Source organism: Saimiri boliviensis, chromosome 6 (genome assembly GCF_048565385.1).
Source record: "Saimiri boliviensis isolate mSaiBol1 chromosome 6, mSaiBol1.pri, whole genome shotgun sequence".
NCBI classification, from domain to species: Eukaryota; Metazoa; Chordata; class Mammalia; order Primates; family Cebidae; genus Saimiri; species Saimiri boliviensis.
In genome coordinates this window covers 36,755,134-36,782,390 of record NC_133454.1, presented here as the reverse complement: position 1 = coordinate 36,782,390, position 27,257 = coordinate 36,755,134, and the positions used below count along the sequence as shown (strand labels likewise).

At 38.7% G+C, this 27,257-nt stretch overlaps 1 protein-coding gene and 1 long non-coding RNA gene across 5 annotated transcripts in view; both read right to left on the bottom strand.

Moving 5' to 3' along the window:
• The window catches only part of ARHGAP42 (Rho GTPase activating protein 42), a 303,129-nt gene that overhangs the window by 160,657 nt on the left and 115,215 nt on the right, over nt 1–27,257 (bottom strand). The gene's annotated exons all lie outside the window — the stretch shown is intronic.
• Nucleotides 3,535–17,110, bottom strand: LOC141584813 (uncharacterized). Its single transcript, XR_012518011.1, has 2 exons — nt 16,996–17,110; nt 3,535–16,103 (listed from the first exon to the last, which is right to left on the bottom strand). It is a non-coding gene; the product is annotated as an uncharacterized LOC141584813 (long non-coding RNA).

The window sequence follows — 27,257 nt, the reverse complement described above, 5'->3', positions numbered from 1 at the left end:
GGCAGATATTCAGATAATTTGGGATGTGGCAATATGTAAAAATGCAGAGTGAGACTCTTGTCAGCAGGCTGTAATTACAGGATACAAAACCCACATTCTAGCTGGCTGTGATGCCAAGCTGCACATTTCCCTTCTGGTCTCCTCGCCACTGAAAAGAATCCAGCTTGCTGTTTAACACACCTATTCAAAATCTTTCTACATCACATTTCAGAGCCAATTACTTGGATTTAGATTCAGCCTTTTTATAGTAAAAGGAATTTCTTTTCCAATAATTTGTCTTCCTTCCAATTCACATTCTATACCATGCAGTGCCCCTGAGGGTGCACACCTGGTCAAATGAACTGTTTCAGGATAGCAGTAACTTAGGAGAGGTAAGGAACTTAACTACTCAGAGAATATAACTGATGTCCTGTGAAAAATCATAAACTGAAGAGTTCAGCTGCAATGTTTTCTAAGTTTGTCTGACATTTCGGTAAACACAATCTTAATTGAGCTTCCCAAACAAGAATTCCTGACCTTCATATATGACAAAATCCTGAAATATTCTGTTCACATATCGTGTTAGGAAGACTTAGATTTGTATATAAGTTAGGAAGCTTTTAACAGCAAGGAAGTAGAAAATCCAATTTGAAGCGGGCTGGGCACGGTGGCTCAAGCCTGTAATCCCAGCACTTTGGGAGGCCGAGGCGGGTGGATCACAAGGTCAAGAGATCAAGACCATCCTGGTCAACATGGTGAAACCCCGTCTCTACTAAAAATACAAAAAATTAGCTGGGCATGGTGGTGCTTGCCTGTAATCCCAGCTACTCAGGAGGCTGAGGCAGGAGAATTGCCTGAACCCAGGAGGTGGAGATTGTGGTGAGCCGAGATCGTGCCATTGCACTCCAGCCTGGGTAACAAGAGTGAAACTCCGTCTCCAAAAAAAAAAAAAAAAAGAAATAAAATCCAATTTGAAGTGTTTTAAATAAAACAAATACATCAGTTTATATGATTAGAGAAATAAGGGTAAAAGAAGCTTCAAGTTTGGCTAATCCAGAAAGTTAAAGATATCAGAGATCCAGATTCTTTCTATGTCTCTGCTCTGCTGCCTAGAATATCAGCTACATCCCGTGGCTTGCTATAGGAGAGCAGTCAGGAGACTGTGTCAGTCTTGTTCAGATCTGCAGAGTAAGAAAAAACCTATCCCCACACAATACGCCTGAATCCTTGTCATCTGCCCAAGACACCAGCTAAAGTCATGTGCCTAACAGGGATGCCAGTGCTGAACAGCCTGGGCATAGGCTCACAAAGCCCTCTCTGGCAAGAGGGACCAGATTACCTGATGGGCATAGAGCCAGCTGAGCCAATCACCCAGGACACACTGGTGCTGTGCAAGGGGAAAGGGACCCAATGGATTCAAGAGACCAACCTGCAAGTCCACAAAAATTTGTTCTTTACTAAAGGCCCATTTGATCAATTAGAAAAACAAATTCCTCCATTTGCAAGTGGATTTGGTTCTGAAGTTCCTGTCCCTCACCTTGCCCTGTTAGCTTTTATCTTGAAGTATGATTAGGGCGTAAGAGGCATAGAACACATTTTTTCATTGAAGTGATGTATTTGCCACGTGCCCAAATTAACTCTTGGTATATTTAAACCATTTATAGTGGAAGTATTTAAGCTGGGAATGCATTTTTCCCTCCTTTTCCAGTAAACCAGAAAAAGTAGAAACCTATCTACAGACTATCATGCCCTGGCAGAGACAAGGAATTCCCCACAAGCAACCTGCAGAATGAACAGCAAAAATACTGAGAATAAAATCGTCTACAGTAGCAGCAGCTTGGATGGAAGGAACATGAGCTTCCCTATACAAAGTCCATCTGTGCTTACAGAACACTGGTGAGTCACTGACATAAAGGTGTTTCATCAGATATTTCTTGACCTCCCCCGCCCCCGCAAAAAAATCCTACTAATATTTTTAGTACAATGTTATAATATCCTAATGATGTGGATGATTCCTTGTAAGTCAGTTCTGTGTTTTTCTTAGTAAAATTTCATTTTTATGCATTCTTCTTGAACAGTTTTGTTCCCTTCAGGAACTCAGAAAAACTCAGTATAATGAAAACCGTATTTAAAAACCTAATGATGATGTTTATGAGAATACTGATGACAGTAAACTGAGCTACCCTTTACAGCATCCACTCCTCTGTATAATCCTCACAACAGCTGGCAGAAGTAGGTGCTACTGGTCTCAATTCACACACATGGAAATTCAGGCTTCAGGCGCTTTGGTAATGTGCCCAAGCTCACATGATCAGAACACAGTGGAAAAAGGATTCCACCACAGCAGATATGAATCCAAAAAAAATCCAAGCACAGAAAATTCCAATTAATCTAACTTACAAATACTTTATTAAATTGAGCCAGGTTATCTTACTTTTTTTCCAACTTTGAGCCCTTCCCATCTTTCCCTTACCCCATACATTACTCATGGCATTTTGAGAAGGGGAAAAAAATTATATTCCAAGAAAAATGTTTCCCTCTGCTTTCTTCCCTTTGGTTCTGAAATAGTAACCTGCGGTGCCCACCAAGGTTTCTCAAAGCAGGCTACTGACCTAGCCCGAGCTGACAAACTGTTCGCCTATACACCATCTCACAATAGTGCCAGAGGACAGTTTACTCTATGATATTACTATTATACTTGACACTAGACCAAGTAGGTAATTGGTTCATTCTCTGTTCACAAAAAGCTGAAATCCTACCCCAGCAACAATCTGACAAGAATGTTGGCATCACAGCGGAGTTGAGATGTTATTTTCTACATCAGGGGTTCTCCGACTTTCATGCACACAAGAAACACCTGAAGGTGTTGCAACACCGCAGGCTCTGGCTCAGTGGCTCCGCAGCAAGCCTGACATGATGCATATCTAACGAGTGCTCAGGTGAGGCTGACACTGCTGCTCCACAGTCAACACTGAGAAGCAATCATTCTGTTCTCAGCAGAACTAAGAACAAGAAAGAGAGCGCGTGATCTCCATATTACAGCAGCCAACAAAACATTCAACAAAACATTACAGTCACAGGTTGCCAGTATGAATCTTAAGTGGCATGGTATCCTTTTCCAAATTGCTATTGTCAAATTGGTATTTTTATTTACTGAGGCAATTTGTTGCTGCCTCATGGACAGTGTCTTCCAAAGAGCGTTCAGTATAAGGCTTGTCAAGCTTGGGAAATACATTCCTCTTGGTGAAGCATGTGCATGTGTAATATTTAAAACTGAGATATATTGTAGTACAAAAATAAAAGTTACTAAACCAAGGGGTTTTCAAAGTAATGAGACCGTAGAAGAACCTTCTAACTTTTGAGCCCTTACTAACATCCTATTAATACTGTTTTTATTGTTATTCTACTGTCCTAGAGAACATATATCTAGAATATACAAACACACCGTTGGAGAATCCAAAGTACGCAGCTTTGATCAGAATTTTGTCCTTGCTAATGCCGTCAAAGTATGAACTCCAGAACTTGCAATCATCTTCAGAGTCTGTATTGGATCAATTTTGTTAAAAATAAACTTCAAAGTGAGGAACTAGCTGATTTTATTCATGTGATTTATCATTGAGGAATACCTGGGTAATCAGAAGATCTTAGAAACAATTTATAATAATCACCAATCAGACAACAAGGGGGAAAATAGCATACAACTGTAAACAGATAAAGAAATCATTAACCATTGGAAAATGCCAAAATTGAAGTTTATTATGTGCAGACACAACATGAAAAAGGGTAATTTATATCACTGAACAATCTGGCAGTCACTGGCCACACTAGGGGCAGAGGGGGAGCCACTGAGGAGGAATTGTCTGTATCACAGTCAAGTGGGTAGTGCCCTTAAAGCTAACAAGATTCTGTGCATACCCTGGTCAGCACTACTAGAGCTGCCAATGTGTCCAGTTAAAATATGTCTCCAGCCCTGATTCTAATTATGACTGGTCCTGAGATGGCAGAAATAACTTGGGGAGGTTTCTTGGAAACCTTTTTAAGAGGAATAAACTGACTTTTTCCCTCACAAGCTACTGTTCGTCCTGCTGGAACATGAACCTGATGCCAGAAAGTACAACTGCCACAAAGCCATGTTTGTGCTGTGACAAGCATGAGGATAAGGGCCACAGACTAAGGATGGCAGGAAAGGAGACAAAGGAGCCTGCACTCCTGGAGGCATCACCCCTGGCTGCCTATTTCCAGATTCCTCCTTGCAGAAGGACTATAAACGCAGTAATGATTCAAGCCACTGTTGTGTTTTGTGTCACTTGCAGCCAAACGTGCAAAATTACTTTGCTTGCTATAATATTCACTAGCTGTGCATACTGGGTATGTCGCAACTGTTGGGCCTCACTTTACACATTGACAAAATGGTGTGGAAGGCCAAGCATGGTGGCTTCCACCTGTAATCACAGCATTGTGGGAGGCCAAGGAGGGAGTATCGCTTGAGCACAGGTGTTTGAGGCTGCAGTTAGCTAGGATAATGCCACTGCACTCCAGCCTGGGTGACAGAGCAAGACCTTGTCTCAAAGAAAAAAAAAAAAAAAGAAAAAAAAAAGAAACAGAAAAGCAGTATATTTTAACAATTAATAGTAGGTAGACCCTTTCCCCCTTAAAGTCATGTATGTTGAATCAGAGAGTTCTGCAGGTGTATCTAGGCAGCTCTGACACCCTAATGTGTGCTTATTTATAATGGTTCCTGGTACCTTGCTCAGGTTGAAACCAGCACCGGGGTTCCACACATATTTGAGCATATCTGGTAAACTGCACTGCTATTTCACAGAAGCATAGTCAGAGACAATGAGTTAGTCTCCTTGAACAAACAAGCCTCAGTCATCAGAGAACAGAGGTGAGCACAGCTTGTATAGCAGCAATTTCTCAAATCTGTCCCTGGATCAGCTCTGAAGGCTAGAAGTAAAGAAAGTTCTGAGTAAAACCATAGAAGTTTTTCCCCTGAACTTTGCAAAACACTAAGAATTAATTTATTTATTTATTTATTTATTTATTTATTTTTTAAATTAGGGAGAATCCTTCTAAAGGGTGTAACACAAAAGAGAGAAAAGGATTACCCTCATGATTTGCCACTGACTACAAATCAGCACTGGCCAAGTGAGACCACTTGGGGAACTGATAGTGTTAAACAAAGCAAAGCACTCTCAACAGCAGGAGCCCTGGAATGTTAAGAGCCATGACTTTTACCTCCCATTGTTATCTGCTCAGTGATAGACAGCAATTCTTCACCTGCTGGCAGGCATGAGATTGTGGGCAGTCCCTGAGACTTCCCTGAACATTTATGAAATAAAAAGCCTCCAAATGTCTTACCCACCCACCCCCATGTGGTGAAAGAGAGAATCTGTTTTGGAGAGGGTAGATTTGAGTTGACTTTTGCTTTTCCATGTATCTCATTTTCTGTTACTAGCCAGTTCCAAGATCACGGTGGAGCTCAGTGAAGGCCAGTTCCTGCTTGACACTTAAAGATTCTTTTTCTCTGGCCAAGGAGATGGCTAGAGCCAGCTCTCTCTTGTGAGTATTATATTCACAAGTTCTTGGAGACTCACTTCCTTAGTGGGCCCCTGGACTAGGACTTCTGTGTCATAGTTGAGGTTCATGGTGCCATGATGACTTCGCCAGTGTGGGCAGTGCAGCTAGCCACACCCTACCCCTCAGCTTCCATCACCCGTTGTAATCCCCACAGCCTCATACTGATGACGTTCCCTATCCTACTGAAATTATCCCTTTAGAAAATGACCCCAGGTAAACACTGCCACTGTGAGTTCCCCAACAGGTCCTTGGGAATCCATGCACCTTTGGCATGCCATCAGTTAGGAATGTAGCCACTCACTACAGGTTCTGCTGTCTTCCCCACATGCCACAAGGTCATATCAGCTTCACAGCTATGAGGTAGGTACCAGATCACTGTGCCCCCATAACTACAGGAAAATCATGTGGTGTTTTCCACGTGATTCCACTAAAGGCCTCATCACTCTATGTAAAGACATAAGGCTCAGCTGGGCACGATGCCTATAATCCTAGCACTTTGGGAGGCCAAGGAGGGTCAATCACTTGAAGTCAGGAGTTTGAGACCAGCCTGGCCAACATGGTGAAACCCCATCTCTACTAAAAATACAAAAATTAGCCAGGCATGATGGCAAGTGTCTGTAATCCCAGCTACTCAGGAGGCTGAGGCAGGAGAATCACTTGAACCCTGGAGATGGAGGTTGCAGTGAGCTGAGATCATGCCACTGCACTCTAGCCTGGGCAAAAGAGCAAGACTCCATCTAAAAAAAAAGAAAAATATATACAAGGCTCACAACAAAGCTTATCCAAAAAATCCTTCTCACAAAATCCTTTCCCCGTAGCCATCCTCCTTTTTTAAATCCATGTTAAAGAATTGTGTAATTAAATTTTATAAACTCCCTTCGAAAATCTCTAGCTTGATCTGGTAACTCAATTCTATACGGAACACCAACGGCAAAATATTTTTTTCCCAGCTGAGCAGAAGAAAGACTTATATATCTTAGAGAGACAGAGGTGACATGAGTAGGAAGGGTTTCTTAAGGAGGGTGAGACAGTCCCTGAGGAGCCCCTAAAATTACCAAGTAAAAATAGGAAATTTGGGGGTCTAGAGATCTTGCAATCTAAAAATTGGTGTAGTAAGCAAGTAAAACATGAACTATTACTGTTAATATAACTACACTGATATTCAAGAACTGGTAAGGTCTAGATAAATTCACGTTACCTAAATGTAATGACAATAAATTTAAATTATGGTACATCAGAGAAAGATAAAAATTACCCAAAGTTACATCTATTTAGTCTTGAAATGTATCAAGTAATTTTATAATGATATTGTCCCTAGGATAATATTAAGGCTACTTTGGGTATCCATAGTATAAACCTCTAAAAAAATTCAGAAGCATCCTGAGTTGCAGGGATAGTCAGTATAGGATTTAAAACTTAAACTACAGAAAAGCCACAAAATGGATAACATACACGTTCAATAGCCATCTCATTCATGTGTTTCCCCAGCAGGAAATTATAGGATATATTCCACACCAAGCCACAGAAGTATTTTCTTAAAATGCTTTGCCCAGAAATTATTAAAATACTGGAATAAAGGTTAGGTGGAATCCTTCAAAGTTACACTCTCAAGGAGAAGTGAGGGGAGGTATGAGGAAGAGCAGGAAAGGAAAAAGAAAAGGGGGGGGGAAGAAGCAGCATTTACCAACTAGAATAAAAAATAACTCGTCTACCACCTGGACTCATGAACCCTGGGTATAAGCTTCTGAGGAACACATCTAAAACTCTACTGACATACAACATCTGAAAGCCATGGAACTTAGCCACGGCATGGTTTTCCTCACCCATTCTAGCAATGCTGAGCGTTTCCAAATAAATAAATAAACATAAAAGATTACATTTCAAAAATAGCTGCCTAAATTGGAGCCACAGAATACATGCACATTGAATGTGGGTACATGCCCACACCAGCTGGACTTGTAAAGGCTGCAGTCAAAGAATGAAAAACAGAAGAAGAAATCTGGGAGTGGCACTTTGAAGCAGATTTAAGGAACATCCTCCATAATATATACACTACAGAGTCATCTCATCCCTGCAAAACAAACTGCACATACAGCCAAGACAGTATTGGAGTAGAAAAAGTCCCCATTCATGTTTTCTCTACTCCAAGATAACACACGCCAGATGCCAATACCCAAATATTCTTCATGTACAAATTAAGCATTAAATGAATGGTAAAAGTGCTTATTCTGGTATAAAAATTGTGTTGTTTTTATTAAGATGGCCGATATAAACAAAACACTTTATTTAATGACACTAAAGATTTCAAAGTTAACATTTTCCTAATGCTAAATGCAGTATTTTCAACTGCCCTATGAAGTTATGTTTAACTCTTTATATTATTAAATCAGTATGGCCTCTTCTCATTAAAAAAACAATGTTATGGAAATCACACCCAACTGAATCAGAAACAAGGTATAGTAAGAGAAATAAACACAGAACATAACATAAGGACAATATAATCTTTAAAACCTGAAAGCATTTACATTATCTAATTATTAAACAAGAATGGGTAGTCTATGCCAGTGGATTAAGGCATTTCAAATTTCTAGGAGCTACTCATTTTTAATTCTATCAATGAAAATGATGCTGTAAAATTTTTCTAACAACCACTTCCACTGCTATTACTATTTCAGAGTTACGATGTTATTCCTTGTGACTAATGTACCATACTCCCAATATTGTTAACCATCCTCCTTTGTCTATTAATTTGCTTATACAAGCATTCACTCATCATAATTATTCAGCCCAGCTGTGCTATGTGCTAAGGATTCTGAGACAAGTGATACAGCTTCAAGGAGTCTACAGCTTAGAATGGGAAAGGAACCAGTAAGCAATGATTACAAAATCAGGCAAAATGTATAGTAATAGAGGTAAGGTTATTCAAAACTTGGATGTCAAACTGCTTTCACAGACATAAGTTTATACATAACTTACGAAGTAGGGAGGGAATGATTGTAACCCCGATGTTTGGAGCATGGACCCATGATTAAATCTGTCATCTATGATGATGTATAGTCGATTAGGCACAGAGTCTAAACTAGAGTAATGTAAGCCCTACATTTTTTCACTATACTACGCTGAATTTCCCGGCTCATGAAGATTTTGACAAAAAGTCATCATCATACATCACGCGCACAACTAGTTATTGAATTCATGTGCTTCCTAGATCCGTATTCAGGACTCCAGTGTAGAAGCTAGTACAATAATCTCTATGCATTGATCCTGTGAAATTTTAATGACTTTCTTTTCGTTCTTTCTCATTTCTCAACTGTTTCTCTTAACCTCTCCTGTCATCCCTTTCTAGTGGAAAGGACTTCAGTCATTAGTGTCTACGACTGAAAAACAGTGAGGGCAACCTTAAGGCAAGCATCATTAAACTTTAGCTTAAAAATAAGTCCAAGGGCAGACCACACAATCTATGTAAGCATGTGCAGAAAAGATGTGGCCATCAAGCTATTGAATACTAACTCTATGCTACCCTGGGAAACTTCTGACAAACAGTCCTACAGTTTTACTTCCAAAGGCTACCTCCCCACATGCTGCCAGTGGGTGGGGGATATGCATGTGCAATCAGATATGCTTAGTCTGCAAAAGCACAAACACTGTCTTAATTAGAACCTAATTATTCTAATAAACTCATGGTTAAATTCACGGCCAAATGATGCCCTTATTTTTTTTAGCAATGCTCTACTTGACTGAAAATCTTTGTTTTATAATTTTACTTTTGAAATCTCTGTCAGAATAGCACATTCTTTTCAAATATCCTCAATAATGACATAACCTTTAAATGTAGGAGGGGTTGGGGGGGTAAAAATGATTTTCATTAGAGGCAATGCCTTGTTTTTACTGATGACCTCATCATAAGAGCTTTTCAGAGGAGGTCATTACTTATAAAGAAATATAAATAATTGTTTACATTTGATAACCTAATAATCTCTATTTTTTTATATTGACAGTCTTCATAATTCCATGAGTTAAGAGTTAATAAAACAGAGGCTTTTTCCAGTTAAAAAACTATCTCAGACTTTGCTGTTGTAGCTTAGTTCAAGGGCCAGCAGAGAACTCCAAAGAAAATATTCCCTCTAGTAATACTTGGATTAAATTGGTGAATTGGATGTTTTGGCCAATTAACACACTAGGGAATTACCGGCCTCAACCAGACACAGACTCTGTAATATAAAACTGAGTCATATGTGGTCTTAGTTTCTCAATCACATAAATTTGATGGAGGGAAGCCAACTAAAGAAAAACATCTATATCACATGATTTCTACACCAAGTCTAGTTACTAAAAAATCTCTGAAACATCGCTTTCCAGAGGCAGCAGTGGAGCAAGAGGTAGTCCACCATCCTCAGGAAAATAAAGTAGATTAAAACAGGCAGTCCCACAAGCTGTCTTTCAGGGCCCCATCTTACGCTAAGCAGACCAAATTAAACGAAGCAAATGGTGCTCCTAGACCTAAAAGAAATACGCTGATTTCTAGTTCTTTCTTCATCAAAAAGATTTCAGTGGGAACCTGTCAATTGTCTGGGCTTCTCCAGTTTCATTTCTAAATTGAATTTGACCCTGTAATGTTTGCTGGGAAAAAAAAAGAGCTTTGAGACAGTAGAATACAGGGTGGAGATCAGCCAGAGTGAAAGAGTGGGAAAACTAGAGGTTCTGGTCACGGCTGCTACTCCCGCCAGCTGTATGCCTGTCACCTGTCTGGGCGGCAGGCTCCTCTGTCACATGAGTGTACCAGAAAGCACTCCACTTCTAAAATCATCCTTAACCTTCTCATTTTTGGCCAACAAAGCAAATTTCCAGTATTTGCATTATGGGCTGTTATACATGAGTAAATGTGTTCATTCTCGGGGGTTAGTTTCTGTTGCTACTAAATCATCTAAAGATGTCTCCCACCCTTTGGTCATAAGTAATTACCTTTTTGAACTGCAAAATTTTCCACTCTGTGGGGAAAAAAGAGTAACAATCAAAGTGCATACACTATAGAACAGGACCACACAGTTCACACGGGCACGGAGCAAAGCACTCTATAATGATAGAATATCACTACTCTCAAAGCATCTGGAAGTCTTTCAGATGAAATCACTGCAGTCCACAAATAGCGTAGAAATAATTCAATCGTCCCCACCATGGCTGAGAAAAATGAAGGATGAAGAGTTTTCAGAAGGAAATTTGAAAGCAAGATCCAGTTTACCAATGTTTTCTACAAGAAAGCAGCAGAGCGGTAGAAAATAACAGTGAAAAAAACAGTAATCCATTTTGTATATTACTATTACAGAAAGAGACCAGAACCTGATGTACCCACCTACCAACCACCATCCACACCTATAATTCACCACCTATTCAACAGAAACTCATTTGGGCACTAGTGACAGAAAACTAATTTTTTTAATGCTGAAAAATAGTGAACCATGAGAAATTCTTAAGTTAGTCTAAAGATACACTCTAAAATCTATAAATAAATTCATAACAAATTAAGGTTATGCTTTAACAAAATTCCAAATTTTATTCTGGAATGAAATTATTAAAAATATTTGTGTTTTAGACAAGTACTAAAATGCCTACCTTTAACTCAAAAGGTGTCAAATACCACCCTATAGAGATCTTGGCCCTACCTAGGTCCTATGGAAGGATTCTCTCATAGTCACAAGGTGAAACGTCACAGTATTTTACCCATACATTTATCTTTACCATAAGGACAGTCACTGGATATTCTCCATCAGCAGCAGTATTCTGTCTAGATGACGAAATCAAAAGAAAAGTACAGTTCTTGCTCTGGAAATGATTTAAATCACGAGTCATTAGCAACAAGCCCATCACTTACCACGGAAGAAATGTGGTTCAGATTTAAGTAAAATAAGAATGAATACACAAACACACTGTCTAAGCTGTTTCAGTTGTCATAATAAAGTATAGCTTCAAACTGCATTGGAAGGAAAAGAAATATAAATACAGTAAAGGAAAAGGCAAAAAAGTAAGACAGTGAAGAAAATAACTAAATACAATTAAAAGGTGGCAGTAAGAGGGAAGAGAGATGTCTGATGCTTTCTTGGTTTTCTTTTTCTCTTACCTTTGCCTTTTACTTTTGTGTGTGTGTGTGGTGGGAATGGGGTAGGCTATCGGGAGGAAAGGAGGAAGATAGCTTGCCCAAGCATACAGGGATGTTTCACAGCCACATTTTACTCCCACTGATAGAACAATGGGATGATTCTTTCGTCATTTTGAACATGCTGCCAACATCAGGCTCCTCTACTGCCCCCAACAGCATACTTAAAACTTGATGATCTGGAAACTCAACTCGCTTCCTTCTAAAGAAGGCAAAGGGCATTTCCAAACTATGTAACAAAGAAGCCTCACTCTAGCCACACTTTCCTATTTCCTCAGCTCAGGCTCACCTCAGGTCTTCTCTGGCTCAGAATGCTCCTCCCACCTTCAAATATTAGGGCCCTAGAATTTACTCTCTCTTTCCAAACTAGAATTCTATCTGGTCCTGGTCACCACAAAGGCTTGTTACTTCAGTTCATAATCATCTCTCTCCATCTCCTTTTATATTTACCTGGGGCTCAACACAATTCAACAAGTCCATGTTTTTGAAATGCTTCAGGTTTATAATAGGCTTTTCTGTCTAACTAGATTGTAAGCCTCACTCCAAGGCTAAGGTCCAAACACCTTTTCTCATATCTCCCCAGACAGCCAGAGAGCTGGAAAGGGAAGTACTAAAAAAGAAAACAAAAACAAATGAAAAACATGATGAGCAACAGCTATTTTTTTTTTTTAAAGTAGAAGTTTGGGCCGGACACAGTGGCTCACACCTGTAATCCCAGTACTTTGGGAGACCGAGGCGGGTGGATCACGAGGTCAAGAGATCGAGACCATCCTGGTCAACATGGTGAAACCCCATCTCTACTAAAAGTACAAAAAATTCGCTGGGCATGGTGGCATGTGCCTGTAATCCCAGCTACTCAGGAGGCTGAGGCAGGAGAATTGCCTGAACCCAGGAGGTGGAGGTTGCGATGAGCTGAGATCGCGCCATTGCACTCCAGCCTGGGTAACAAGAGCGAAACTCCGTCTCCACAAAAAAAAAAAAAAGTAGAATTTTTATCTTAAAAAATTTCCAGTCTTTCCATTTGTTGCAAAGTTATTACTGAAAATCATGAAATGAACCTTATTTTTCCATTACTTTGAACAGTTGCATTCATATTTAAAGACTGAAAATGTAACCAACAATACATTAAACAAAACAAACTAAAACTACTCTAAGCCTCTATAGTTACTGAAAAAAGTCAAACTGTGCTCCAAATGCCAAATATCTGTTTATATAGAGATGTATAAATACACAAACAAACAGGTCCTGGTGTACTATTACAGAGCATGGAGGGATTAAAATAATATGAAAATATTACTCAGCAATATCATAAATTTGACTTAGCGTAAACTGATAATAAACCTTACTTAACAATATTCTCCATCTTTTTAAAGAATGACTGGAGTTAAAGTTTCTTTAATCTTTTTAAAGGCTCTTTAAAACTGTCCAGGGAAATTTGAACAGATGCCTTCTTTTTCTCTCAGTAACTTTCCAAATGGCAGCAAAGAACATTCTGGAGTCCCTCTACTAATGAGACCAATGTTCTCCAATTAACATCGTTAATCAAATATAGCCATGGTAGCCTCCAAAAACCCTAAGAACATTATATGGGGACTTCAGTCTTCACTGGTTTTTGGCTTACTGGCAACTCCCCCCCCAACTCGCACCGGTTCAGAACTACTCAATAACCTCAATAGTAGTCTTAAAGTAGAAGTCCAAGTGGTGTCATCAAACCAAAAAAGGGACAGCTATGAAACTAGAGAAAGGGAGACAGAAGCACACTCCTTTAGTAATTAGCAGGAGCTGCCTGGGAACCACTGATGGAACATGAAACCAAAGACTTTATTGAGGCTTAACCTTTTCATATATACTGCTTCCAAGCACTATGGCATACTAACTGGCTAAGATCCTGAACCAAAAATTATCAAATGAAAATCTGAGAAATCACATAGAAATTTCCAAAAATATCCAAAATGAAATGGGAAATGCCAAGGACGAAAAAAGAAATACTATGCTACTGAACTCAAAATGAATATTCTTAAATCAAGAACTCCTAAATATCAGGGAGGGAAAACAAGTGCCTCACAAGCCACTCACGTTCTCATCTTGATCCCCTTCATTATTCTGTATTTGGATACAGATTTGGAAAGCTCTCTAATAATTTGATTTTATTTAACATATAATTGTGTGGTTCTTATTTGGCGAGCACTGTTCTAAGAGCTTTACAAATATTAGTTTAGGTAAGCATCATAGTAACCTTACAATGGTCCTATTATTATCCTCCTATCTCAAATGGGCAAACTGAAACAAAAATATTAAGTGATAAAACAGCTAATGAGAAGCAGATTCAAGATGCACAAATTTCATATTCTGTGCTCTTAATCACTATGTTACCTCTCCTACATCACTGCAAGCTAAACTCAGCAAATTCCCTACCATCTGCAGTTCATTCTTTCCTTCACATGCACTGATATTCACTTGGTAACCTACAAACTTCATCTACCTCTTCCCTTTCCTCTGCCCTGGAGTGAATACCATCAGTTCTTGTCCCTGCCATTTCATTTTCACTGACCACTCTCACCACTTGCTGACATCCCCTTCTCTCCAGCTCCACTAGTAGAGTTATCATTTAGGAGCCATAATTTCTTCCCAGCATTAATAAAATAGCTGTCTAACTAACCTCACTTGCCTGTGGACTTCTCCTATGAGCTGTTCTAAATACTAACAATAAAATTCATTCATTCAGTATACCTCTATTCATACAGGTCCACTGCTATGATCTGTGAATGCAAAAATGAATCAAAGTCCTGCTGTTTAGGGAGTGACAATCCAGTCCCCCAGCTCCGATCATGTAACACCAAAAATACTCATTAAAGTTCTGCTGCTTGCTGAACTATGCTCAAACCCTTTAAACTGGTTTCCAAGTTTTTCACTAGATGATTTTTTTTTCTTCTGCTCTTCTACATAACCCATTGTTTTTCCCTACTATAGCCATCCATGTTTTTTTTTTTTTTTTTAATCTCCCTACATTTGCTCGTGTCTTCCTTCTATGAGAATGCCATCTCTACTTCTTTATCATCTGGCTGAAATCTTACCCACCTGTCAAGGCTGAACTTTCTTAGATCAGACAACAGCTTTCCATAAACCAAAAAAATCATAGCACTTTGAATCAGATAGAAGGTTTCAGTATGCTTTGCATTTCTCTGCTTACAAACAAGCTCTGATTGATATAAAAACATGTAAGTTGTCCTTACGGATGAATGCAATCTCCAATACACACTCCAGGAACATCCAGCTCAGCTGAACAGTCTTTTCTTCCTGGCATTTCCTTCCCTCCTCTCCCTTTCTTACCCTTCTGCAGTCATTGGCATATATCACTTCAGAGCTGATAGCAGAGGCCATATCCTCCATCATCTTTTTTGTTTTGTTTTGTTTTGTTTTGAGATGGAGTCTCACTCTGTTGCCAGGCTGGAGTATAGTGGCATGATCTCGGCTCACTGCAACCTCGGTCTCCCGGGTTCAAGCGATTCTCCTGCCTCAGCCTCCCGAGTAGCTGGGACTACAGGCGAATGCCACCTTGCCCAGCTAATTTCTATATTTTTGTAGAGAGTTTCACCATGTTGGCCAGGCTGATCTTGATTTCTTGGCCTCAGCCTCCCAAAGTGCTGGGATGACAGGCATGAGCCACTGTACCTGGCCCACTATCTCTTTCCAAATTCCTCCAGCTAGAAGTAACTCCTCCCTCCTTTAAACTTGGGTAACACTCTGCCTGTGTGCCTCTTCTAGCACCCATCACATCCCGCATCACTGAGGTTATTCACGTGCATCTCCATCAGTAACTCAGCACCTGAAAAATGGACCCTTGTCTTACACATTTGTCCATCTTATCTATCATGGCACAGAGGCTACCAGATGGCAATGATAATGGGAGAATAATGGGTCAGTGGGTGATTGCATTTATACATGCTGGACTAGGCAAAGAAGCTAACAAAGTTAAAGAAGATGAACGAGATAACTTGAGAGGAAGCAGGATGGAAGGACGAGGGGGACACACATCAATGGGTAGGTCAGCAGGCATTGCTAGCCTCCTTCAGGCAGCATAATTGCCTTCCTTTGCTTTACTATGCTAGATCTGGTCTCAGACTATTGGAGCCAATATGAATGGTTTGCAATTTACAAAATTACTGTTTCACAAAAGCAATCGGTAGAAATAAAAGTCCTTGATCTGCCAAACTAAAACTCTGATAGCATTCTGACAGACTTACTATCCTGGTTTGATGAACTATCAGTATCATCACCACCACCTCACGTAATGCCCTGTGGATGGTTGTGTATGGAGACAGCTCAGTAAGTAATCTTCTGTGAAGTTAAAAGCTGCACTTCTGAATGGTTGTTGGACTTTCAGTTCTGCTACCTGTGGACATTAATGGGTAGGCTTCAATTCTTTCATCTACAAAATTGGGATAAGAAAAGTCATCTCGTGCAGTGGCTCTGAGGATTAAATGACAACATTCATGTAAGAAGCTTAGTGTAATGTCTGGCATACAGGAAGGGGTTAAGCAACATTAATTATTATACAAATGTGTACAATCTATTTGAGTTCATGAAACATACTCAAATTGGAGAAGATTATACTTGCACAATACTTCATCTGAATTCAATTCAACAACCATTTCCTGAGCTTCAACTACATAAAGAGACAAGGTTAGGCACTAAAAAGAATAAAGAAAAGATGTCCCCCATCTTTAGAGATCTTCAGTCTAGTCGATAAGACTACTAAGTACCCCGAACTAATTATAAGTCAGATAACGCTGAGGGATACCTATTAGATACACTAGACATGTCACTCCAGTGGATTTCAAACGGACATACCTGGCAATGTCTGGAGACATGTTGGGTTGTGGCAACTAGGGGGAGGGCAAGACTATTGGTCTGCTACTGGCATTTCGTGGGTAGAGTACAGGGATTCTCCTAAATTTCCCACAATGCATGAACTAGTCTTCTGGAATAGGAAAGCACCCTGCTAAAATGTCAACAGTGCTGGGTGGAGAATTCCCCTGTCCTCTGACTGTAAATATACTGTATTCCGGAGTGTCAGCCCTCACGTCCCCATCCAAAGCCTGATTCACCTCTGATGAGACAGGCTTCCTAAGACATTAGCTGTTTGGAACTCTGCCAGTGGCTTCTAATGGTTATTTCCCATACGCTTATCCTCCTTTTGATCCAAGACGATCTTTCTACTTGTACTACATGGCTAATCAGGCCATGAGCAGACCCCACAAAGCTGCCCAGATTCCAAGCTTTACCATATTCCAATGTGGTCTTTCTCATCCCCATCCAAGCTCCAGTTAAAACAACAACAGGAAGTTCGCCATGGAAATATCAAGCTATTCTCATTTTTATAGCCTGCTTTTTTGAGGCTGGCAGCAAAACCTCTTAAAACATTGCCTGAAAAGAATAAAAGGCAAAGGAAATTATTGTTACCTAGCTGTTGCCAATTAAAATAATGAAACTTTTAATGACTAAATTATTCAATGTAAAAACATACTTTATATTAGTCTGATTACACAATGATCATCATTCTTAATAATTAAGTATCTTAAAATGCACAGTGAAGACCTGGCATGGTGTCTCATGCCTGAAATCCCAGAACTTTAGGAGACCAAGGTGGGCGAATCACAAGGTCAGGATTTTGAGACCCACCTGGCCAATACGGTGAAACTCCATCTCTACTAAAAATAGAAAAATCAGCCAGGCGTGGTGGCAGGCACCTGTAGTCTCAGCTACTAGGGAGGCTGAGACAGGATAATCGCTTGAAACCGGGAGGCAGAGATTGCAGTGAGCCGAGGTCATGCCATTGTACTCCAGACTGGGCAACAACGTGAGACTCCATCTCAAAAAAAAAAAAAAAACACAATAAAAAAAGTTTGATGTTTTGACAATATTTGCCCTATCACAAAGCATGCTCTAGCATCAGTGTATTGAAATAGTCAATATTTCCTGTTACTTTAAAATATTCACCTTCTGTTAATCTGGTGAATTTATGGATATACAGCATATAAGAACAAAATTAAACCCCAAAGTTGTCATAACCGTTAGGATGGCTACTATCAAACAAACAAACAAACAAAAAACAAGTGTTAGTGAGGGTGTAGAGAACTGGAACACTTGCACTCGTTAGTAGGACTGTAAAACAGCGCAGTCACTATGGAAAACAGAATGGCAGTCCCTCAAAAAATTAAAAATAGAATTACCATATGATCCAACAATACTACTTCTGGGTTGTATCCAAAAGAATTGAAATCAGGGTCTTGAAGATATATTTGTATGCCCATATTCATAGCAGCATTATTCATAATAATTAAAAGGTAGAAGCAATCCAAGAGTCCCTCCATGGATAAATAAGCAAAATATAATGTACACATACAATGGAATATTATTCAGCCTTGAAAAGGAAAGAAATTCTGACACATGCTACAACATGAATGAATCTTGAGGACAATAAATGAAGTGAAAAAAGCTAGTCACAAAAAGACAAATACTACGTAATTTCACTTACAACTAGTATCTAGAATAGTCAAACTCCTAGGAACAGAAACTAGAAGGGTGACTGCCGGGAGCTGTGGGGAGGAGGAGATAGGAAACTGTTGTTTAATGGTATAAGTTCTAGAGACTGGTACCATAATAATGTGAATATACTTAACACTAATGCACTGTTCACTTAAAAATGGTTAACATGGTACATTGTATGGTATGTGCATTTTACAACTACAGAAAAACCAAGTTATTAATATTTAATGTCACTTCTAAGTATTCTCTTCTTGGACTCATTAACTCAAAATTCTTTGCACATCTAAGAAGAACTGTATCTACACATCTATCTGGAAATTAGGCTCATATCAACAAACATAGCTTAGATTTAGTTCATTTTCCAAAGGAAAAATAAATGTTGTAAGTTATACAGAATAGAGCATTAGCAATTAAATTAACACGGCCAAAATTCCATGCACATAGACTCTATTTCTCTTTTGCACAATTTGCCTTAAAAAGGGTGATTTTGGAAGGCAGTACAGCCTACATAAATGACTATCAACATAGAAATGATTGAGTAAATCATAATACACCCATACCATGAAAGAGCAGATGTATAACGGTGCAAGCATATCTATGCAACAAAGGCTGAATGGAAAAGTCAACTGTAATACCACAGCATTCATACATCCCTGTTCTAAGCACCTGGGACCAGCAGTGTTAAATAATTTTGGGTCCTGCTCGAAGACGTTATATAGTGTAACAGAGATAAACTAAAACGCAAACATGTATATGATCACAAATCGCAAGTTCCATAAAGAAAAAGTACTGGACACCCTAAGAAGGAGCACTTGTTTTAGAGGGTTCAAGGGATGGATGTGTTCACCTTGAGCCAACTCACATCTTATGTAAACTGAGGCCTGAAGAAGAATGAACAAGATTAAGTCGTGATTAATGGAAGAAGGAATGCTGTATGTGAAGGCTCCTACATATCTGTACATAATAAGTGATATGGTTTGCATCTGTGTCCCCATCCAAACCTCATGTTCAACTGTAATCCCAGGTGTTGGAGGTAGGGCCTAGTGGGAGGTGACTGGATCATGAAGGTGAATCCTTCATGAATGGCTTAGCACTGTCCCTTTGCTGCTGTTCTTGTAATAGAGTTCTCCTGAGATATGATTGTTCTAAAAAGTTTGTAGCCCCTCCCCCATCTCTCTCTCTCTCTCTATCTCTCTATCTCTCTCTCCAGCTTCCACCATGTAAGATGTTCCTGCTTCCTCTTCCACCATGACTGTAAGTTTTCTAAGGACTCCTCAGAAGCCAAAATTGCTATGCTTCCTGTACAGCCTGCAGAATCGTAAGCCAATTAAACCTCATTTCTTTATAAATTATCCAGTCTCATGTATTTCTCTATACTAATGTGAGAACTGCCTAATATAAGAATGGTTGTAATCATTATCATACCCAAAGAGTTAGACTTAAAAGCCTATTACCTTCTCCTTTAGTGAGAGCCCTTTGTTCTCTTTTTTTTTTTATTTTATTTTATTTTTTTTTTTTTGAGATAGAGTCTTGCTCTGCTGCCATGCTGGAGTGCAGTGGTGCAATCTCGGCTCACTGACAACCTCCTCTGGATTCAAGTGATTCTCTTGCCTCAGCCTCCCAAGCAGCCAGGACTACAGACATGTGCCACCACATCCAGTTATTGTGTGTTTGTGTGTGTGTGTGTGTGTGTGTGTGTGTGTGTGTGTGTTTTGTTGTTTCTTTTTTTTTTTTGGAGACAGAGTCTCATACTGTTGCCAAGGGTGGAGTGTAGTGGCATGATTCAGCTCACTACAACCTTTGCCTGCCGGGTTTGAGCAATTCTCCTTCCTCAGCCTCCTGAATAGCTGGGATTACAGGTCCCCACCACCACATCTGGCTAATTTTTTTGTATTTTTTAGTAGAGACAGGGTTTCACTATGCTGGCCAGGATGGTCTGGATTTCTTGACCTCGTGATCTACCCGCCTCAGCCTCCAAAAGTGCTTGGATTACAGTGGGGAGCCACTGTACCCAGCCTGTTCTGCTATTTTCATTCCTCCTACCTATCAAAAGACAAACTGACTTAAGTGTTGCTGAGTCTTATTAAAAAGGGTTGAAGAAAAAGCATGTGCATTTCAGTCTTTTTTTCTCAAGTATATAAAATATAGCAATATATACTTATTAGAGGGATTCAGTGAAAGCAAGTGGATTGTTTGAGTTAACACACTGTGGAAGTTTTATTAAGTCTACTTACAAGAGCAAATAATTTCTGAGACTGGCCCAGATATAACGATTGTTAACCACACTGCAGACCCTGCAGAATCAAAGGAGCTCATCACCTAATTCACTCTCACTCTCTGTATAATCTCATCCAATAGACAAAAGTGAACTTAAATACCATCTATACATTAGTGATTTTCAGATTTCTTTTTCCAGCTTGGATCTCTCCCCTGATTTCCATTCAACACTGCATTTGGCTAATATTTAACATGTCCAAAAGAAAATGCTTGATAACACTCACCACACCTGTTCCCTCTGACAATCCCTCCATCTCAGAATTTCGTCAAGCCTAAAACCTAAAATGAGTGGTTTTCAACTAGTTGAAAAGCAATACAAATATAAAATTTAAAAATTAAAAAAATAATTGAAAAGAAATCAGTTTTCGGTAGGAGTTTTAAGTGTAAGCTCCATAAATAAGGTAGTGAACTTGGGGCTAATAACTGACACTGTCCAGCAGAGTACACAGTCACAGAAAACAATCAAATCAAGACATTTGGGCCGGGCACAGTGGCTCATGCCTATAAGCCCAGCACTTTGGGAGGCTAAGGTGAGCAGATCACTTGAGGTCAGGAGTTTGAAACCAGCTTGGCTAACATGGTGGAACCCCATCTCTACTAAAAATACAAAACCAAGTGTGGAAGTACACACCTGTAATCCTAGCTACTCAGGAGGTTAGGGCAGGAAAATCACTTGAGCCCAGGAGGTGGAGGCTGCAGAGAGCCAAGATCACACCGATGCACTCCAGTCTGGGTGACAGAATGCGACTCCATCTCAAAAAAAAAAAAAAACCTCAAGACATTTGAGGCAGAAGCAGCATGGATCATCTACTCCATGAATTCCCAAATTCTAGTCATTCACATTTCATTTCCATGATTTTGGCCATGGCCATGTCCTACATTTTTCCTGATAAATGGATTTACTTCTAGCATCCTGCAAAGCAATAATTTTCATTAAATCCAGAGTTGCTCTATATCCAATACACATTGAAATAAATGTGGAACTACTAACATTTAAAATGTTCATTCTGGCCAGGGACGGTGGCTCACACCTATAATCCCAGCACTTTGGGAGGCTGAGGTGGGTGGATCACTTGAGGTCCGGAGTTTGAGACCAGCCTGGTCAACACGGTGAAATCCCATCTCTACTAAAAGTACAAAAATCAGCCAGGTGTGGCAGTGCATGCCTGCACCACCAGCTACTCTGGAGGCTGAAGCAGGAGAATCACTTGAACCTGGGAGGCGGAGGTTGGAGTTACCCAAAACTGCACCACTGCACTCTGGCCTGGGTAATACAGCGAGACTCTGTCCCCCCAGAAATAAATAAAGTAAAATGTTCATTAATATAAGGACTAATACCTAACACATTGCTGGTGGTTTCCATTTTACACTTTGGAAAATGCCAAACACTCTTCATTTGTAAAACAGAAAACAAAGTCCCAAGGAGCTTAAAGCTTTACTAGACGTCAATAATTAATTGGGACCCAGACTTTTCCAGTTGTGTTCTGGTTTCTTGCTGACCCTGAAAACGCATGTTATTTGATTTGCATCCCTTGTATATATTCTGTTACCTGCAGTAATAGAAATCATTCTGTGGATAAAACATAAAGTGCATAGAATTAAAAGTCTCAGATGGGAGGGGCTATTTTATTTTCCCTCTATAGAAATAGAGCAACTACTATGTAATGCAGTTTTTTCCCACCCAGGCAGTTAGATATGGTTACACAAATGAAGAGTACATCAGTTTTGCGAACAGCAGTATATCTGCTGTTAAAAATATGTGAAAGATACAAAGGTTTGGTAGAAGTCTGGAACATGAAGAAGGTAAGGTCTTCATAGGGTGGCTATGTTTTCCAAATGAAAAAAGAAAATACACTAGCTTCAGGACCAGCCTGAGGTTAACCACTGCACTAGTAAAAAGTTAACCAAATTGCTATCCGTTGGATTATTACAGTAAATTATCTTGTCTAGTATAATCAGGGGGAAAAAAGTTAGTTAAAATCATTCTTTTGAACTGATTCATTGATTGGTAATCTATTTATTTAGTTCCCCTTTACGATCTTAATTTTTTTAATTTTACACGTACAAGTCCTGCACACCCTTTGTTTAGTTATCCTTGAGTCTCCTTTATTTTTTTTTTGCCACCTTTTTTAGGTTCTGTTTAGAAATATAATTTATATCTATTAACCTGGCTAACCTCTCTTATTCATTTCTAATAATTTGTAGATTCTTTGTAATTTTCTATGTGGGAAACCATATCACAATATGACAATTTTCTTTTATTTTAAGTCTTAAGATTTCTATGCCTTTGGTTTCTTTTTTTTCTTTCTTTCTTTTTTTTCTTTCTTTTTTTTTTTTTTTTTTTTGACATAGAGTCTTGCTCTGTCACCCAGGCTCAAGTGCAGTGGCACAATCCTGGCTCACTGCAACCTCTGCCTCCTGGGCTCAAGTGATCTTCCCACCTGAGCCTCCCAAGTAGCTGGGACACCAGGCCCAGATAATTTCTGTAGAAACAGGGTTTCTCTATGTTGCTCAGGCTGGTCGCAAACTCCTGGGTTCAAATGATCTACCCACTTTGGCCTCCCAAAGTGCTGGGATTACACAAGTACACCCAGCCCGCCTCTGGTTTCATATTACTGAACACACTAGAGGCCCTCCAAAACAATTTTGAATTTAAACAGTAACAGTGCACCTCTTTGTGTGATTCCTAATTTTTAAGGGAATCTTTCTAATGTTTGAGTGAATTAATATGTTTCTAAGTCTTATAAAATTTCATACACAACTATCAGTATTCTGTTCAAATGACAATGTTAACTGGAAATTTCTTAAGGCCATCGCCATATTATAATAGACAAGAGTTGAAGTGATTGCCCAACTCACAATAATTCTTTTGTTTCTAAAAACAGCTCTGATATTCAAAGGAATGCAACATATTCTGTCCCTTTAACTTTGGGTGATTGATCAAGGGTCTTTAAGTGACCTTGGCTAGGCCAATCAGAGCCTCTCTTACATTTCTTTTTCTATTTTTCTTTCTTCTTCATCCTGCTTTAAAATGAGAGACTAGACAATCCTCTCTAGAAACAATTTCTGTGAGGTTTAGTACAATGTTTATGACTCACCATGTGGAAGAGAATGAGGCCGACAAGCAAATGAGAGGCAGAGATAATAAGCCTCTTAGAGGCCTTAAGAGTTTGTGATTCTGGCTGTTTCTTAATCCCAGAAGCAATGTGGGCCCTCTCACAGATAGAAGAGATACCCCAATGTCTTCCCAATCAATTTCCTGTCTGACTTGCAAATGAGTATTCCGGGTTACACACAAATAAATCACCACAGGATGAGGTAACATAGCATCTTGATAACAACCCTTAAGAGTCAGGCTTTTCAAATTATGAATCCTGATTTCAGGAAAAAGGGAATATTTATGAATAATTTGTTATTTTCAATTACTATTATAACAAGTAAAATGTAATGAACTATTTATCATAATATCATAAGGTATTATCATTGGAAGAAATTGTCAGTAAAGAATACACTCGATTTCTAGCTATTTTTTATAGTTAAGAGTGAATTTATCATTATCTCAAAAAAGTTTAATTTTAAAAAGCTTTTGTTGCTTTTTCTCTTGAAATTAAATCTATCAAATTATCAAGTTAAATTTGCATTTTCCTCTGTAGTGCATAAATATACTCTATGGTTTAATGGAAGCAAAGAAAAAAAGCATTGTGTTTACCAAAAATGTTCCCTTATTTCTGAATATCTGGTTGGTTTGTCAGCTGATGTTTCCTATTCATCCACAGCTTTGTTACCATTATTTAAAATTTCCCTTCAGGATATCTTTCACAGGTGTTTTGCTAGTCTACTTCATGCCTGCTTAGGTTTATTTTTTCTGTCCTTTAAGATTAAGTGCATCACTCGGATGTTAAACTTTTAAGGGACAGTTACACAATAACTTTATATACATTTGCCTTTCATAATACCAAAGTATGTTTGTGCTTCCCAAGTATCAAAGAAGAACATCAAAACCTGGTTTATGAATGGAACAAAGACTAGCACTTCCCCACTGTACCAGTGGAAAGTAATGGCCAACACTATACAGTAAATATATTTTTATAAGTGCAAAGATAAAAATGGAAAGATCTCAATATGATGTGCAATTAATAAACTCCAAAGTAAAATTTACTAAACTAGAGATGTGAGGAAAGAGACTAGAAGTGCAGGTGTTGTGTGGCAGCTCATATTCATAGCGATACGCAACAAAAAAACCTTAAAACCCAACGGTTCATAGGAAAACAAAACTTAAAAAAAAAAAAAAAAAACGGTTTATAACTTGACAGAAAAAGAATCCGAAGAATATGAAAGTACTTTATTTAGAGTATCCTATTTAAAATTAATTGCTTTTTCAACAGCATTATCTGGTTTTTAAAAAAAGTTCCCTTTAAATTCTTCCCTGCAATCAATGTCAAATATAAAAAAAATAAAAGGGTCTTGGGAAACAGGAAAGTATAAAGACTAGATGACTATTTTCACGTACGCGTCTACAAATCTTTAAATTTAGAAACTGAATATATAACCATGAAATCCCAGCTTTGAGACTAGCATTAATCATAAGAAAAATAATATATTCATGGCCAGATAATGAAGCTGGACAGTAAAATACAAACATATTTTAAAATTAGTGTCAACTCAGTTCTCTATGTTGACTGCATGCTATGACAGCAGAACTCTAATAGCACACAACCTGAATTTAGTAGGGAAAAGTACCACCTTCTGTCCAAGTATTATTTTGCGAGAGCTAGTAAGAAGCACCAAAAAAAAGTCTCAGTTCTACATCTTTAATTCTTCTTTGATATACTCTGTTAACAAGCAGTGAAATGGCTAAAAGGACACCTGCCACGGTAGGCTTCACTGACAACTGTACTATATCTATTCTGAGGCAGTTTTTGAATTTTCGCAGACATTTGTAGTTATCATTAAGAGTACTAAGTCATTTTCCATTACAGATACAAAAGTTATAATCTATAAATATGAACACTTTGAAATGTATTCTGAAATCTTGGCAATTATCCTACTCAATTCCTTCATACTAACAATTTTTTTTTTCAAAGAGAGTTTATTTCTCTGTCAGATTTAACCATAATGAATTAATTCAAACAACCTGAGAAATGGTGAAAAGAAAACTGTAGTAAGTCTCAACAATCACTTTTTCTTTTTCTATCAAGGAGTTTGTACTACTAAACACTATGCTAAATTTTGAACAACCAAGATGGTTTTCAGAACACCTGACATATGCAAGGAAAATAAGAATATAAAAAGATCAGACCTCTGACCACAAGGTGCCTAAAATCAAACCTAAAAGAGAGAAGGCATGGGATAGAACAGAACAATGAGCTTCAAGCCCCAACTTTTAGAATTGGGTCCTATATGTGAAGTGTGGTCACTTACTGGTGGTCTACATCACACTGAGTAACTCATTTAGAGGCTGTGCTGTGGTTCAGATTATTGTCAGGATCAAATAAAATGTATATAAAAGCCCTCTATACAATTAAAAAATACAAAAGAGGGGACAGGCATGGTGGCTTATGCCTGTAATTCCAGCACTTTGGGAGGCCAAGGCAGGCAGATCACCTGAGGTCGGGAGTTCGAGACCAGCCTGGGCAACATGATGAAACCCCATCTCTACTAAAAATACAAAAATTAGCCAGGCATGGTGATGGGCACCTATAATGCCAGCTACTTGGAAGGTCGAGACACGAGAATCACTTGAAATCAGAAGATGGAGGTTGCAGTGAGCCAAGACCGTGTCACTGCACTCCAGCCTGACAACAATTCTGAGATTTTGTCACATAAATAAATAAATAATTTCAAAAATTTTAAAATAAATTTTATTATTATTAGCACTAAAATATAAAAGCCACTATTATTGCAGTTGTGATAAACTGTATATGATCTACCACCTCTCAATCCTACCTCAGTATTTCAACAGAAAACTGGAAATCAGGAAAGGGAAAGCATCCACAATTCAGTAAATGTGAAAATCAGAACTTTATACATGTAGCACGTTGAAAAGGTTTATTTATTCTTCTTTTTTCTTTTTTTTTAAATTTCAGGTGAAATCACTGTAGAAAAATGTTGCTATGGAGATCAACATACCTAAAATTTGTTTCTAATCAAACTTAACCTAAGACATACCAGAAGCATAATCCGTTTTTCACACATGTGGAATTTTGCCTCATTTAACTGAGACAATAAAAGAAACTGAATTACTTCACAAATAATTGCACTTAAGCATAAAACAGCACCAAAGCCAGAAACTTAAGATTAATCAGTATCACCTACCGAGGGCATATCTGCAAAGCAAAGATGTATGGCAAAAATAATAAATAAAGAGAAATCTTTCATCAAGAGAAATGGGGATACATAATTTTCTCAACCTTTAAAATATTCTACTACTTCATAAATTCTGGGTTCAAGAATGAGGGAAAGACTTAAATAGGTTTATCAGACTTACTGAACATTTTTAGATCTTACATGTCAAAAATTTACTGTGGGAACTGTCAAAGGATTGATGGATAAAGTTTTCATAGAAATATATGCCTAATCAGAGGCATTTGAACCCGAGCAATTCCATCTTGAGCAGGGATGGGGTAAAAACAGGCTGAGACTTACTGGGCTGCATTCCCAGGAGGTCAGGGATTCTTAGTCACAGGATGAGACTGAAGGTTGGCACAAGATACTGTTCACA